At 35.9% G+C, this 1,638-nt stretch overlaps 1 protein-coding gene across 1 annotated transcript in view; it reads right to left on the bottom strand.

Moving 5' to 3' along the window:
- AP3B1 (adaptor-related protein complex 3, beta 1 subunit) overlaps positions 1-1,638 on the bottom strand; it is a 271,170-nt gene that overhangs the window by 234,307 nt on the left and 35,225 nt on the right. The gene's annotated exons all lie outside the window — the stretch shown is intronic.

Here is a 1,638-nt window from a genome sequence, read left to right as displayed (position 1 = left end):
TAAATGGATGAATAAATAAATAAATATAGCATCCATAACTACTAAAAAATAGATTTAACAATATGTGCAAAACTTGTACCATCAAAAACATACAAAACACACAAACATACAGAACACTGCACAGGGAAATTACAGAAGCCCATATTCATGGACTGGAAGACTTAATATGGTGAAAATAGTAATTACTACCTCATCCACTACCCTGAAAAGCCTCACCTGATCTTCACATGATTATCACCTAAAACTACTCCGCAGCCAGTATCTCAAACTCTGAGTGTTCTCTCACTTTCCATCCTTTCAACTCTAAGTCCCCCACTACCACTAAATGTGCCTCTCCCTCTTCTCCATCTATAATTCATTTATCCCAACCATTTCCCCAATCTGTCAAGCCCACTCCTCAACCTCTCCCTGGCATTCCACTAGTTTCTATAATACACCACGTGTGCTACCTCCCCTGTGCTAGTTCCCTTTCCTGTGCTACCATTAACACAAGTGACTATAAAGGCTCTCTTCTCACCTTGCCTCTACTTTCTCACTGGGATGGAATTCATTTCCACAGCTTCAAGGGAGCTCTACAAGTAGCTCTCAATCCTAAATCTCGAGCCTCTATTTCTAAGATATACATCAAGCCTCAATTTCCAACTGGCAAGAGGACCATTCTAGCTGGATCCTTTTTATCAATCAATAATGAAATGCAGAGAAAAAAATAATATAGCTACAAGTACACGTATGTGTAGACTTATAAAAAATAAACACGTGTAGACTCCAGGTATTTTTTAATATGTAATTATAATAGTATCTACACTTCATAGGGTGAGGATTAGTTAATTAATGTACTTAGAGCAATATCTGGAAAACAACAAACACTATATAAGTGTTATAATATTCAATAGTATCTATGAATACTGTCCTTGATACATAATATACACATAATATGCTTTTGTATTATACACTTGATCTATTTTATTAATATTTTTGGACATTGCAACATATAAAAGAAAGGCACAAATTTACACATGTCACAAATAACAGAAAGTTAACCAATGCTGACATACTGAATGAAAAGATATATAAGGTCTATGGGGTCATTTTAGGCTACTGAGTAAACAGTGCTATATTAAACTCCCTGCATCAATGCCAAACTAATTCCATTTCCAGTTTTAATAAATGTTGGGTTCGAGGTACTCTTCACCCAACCATATACACTCCATCCCAAGGAGGAGGGCTACTGTTTTCAACAGGTCAATTGTCCTGATCAAGCACATGTCCTTGGGGAAAGCCTAATTAAGCAGGAGGAACATAAATTAGGTCTGTACGAAAAGATCACATTTTCTCTTTTTCTCTAATTAGTTTTACTGGCAAAGGTGCTTTAATATTTAATATCATTACACAAAATAGAAACAACTTCAATAGCAAAAAATGATAATATAATGCTTGGAAAATAAAACCAAAACTATACAATTAGCATCCCTTCTGGAATCACAGACCCATCCTCCCTGTACTCTCCTCAAGCTGTCATCATATCCATGGTCTCCTGGCTCAGAATGTTCCTGTTATTTGTTCGTTTGTTTTGTTATCTGTCAACAACATGGCAAACAAACAGTAGCAGTAACACATTTTAAATTTTATTGGGGGGGG

This window comes from Propithecus coquereli, unplaced genomic scaffold, assembly GCF_000956105.1.
Source record: "Propithecus coquereli isolate 6110/MARCELLA unplaced genomic scaffold, Pcoq_1.0 Scaffold9, whole genome shotgun sequence".
In the NCBI taxonomy this organism is placed as follows: Eukaryota; Metazoa; Chordata; class Mammalia; order Primates; family Indriidae; genus Propithecus; species Propithecus coquereli.
This window is presented reverse-complemented; position numbering and strand designations above follow the sequence as displayed.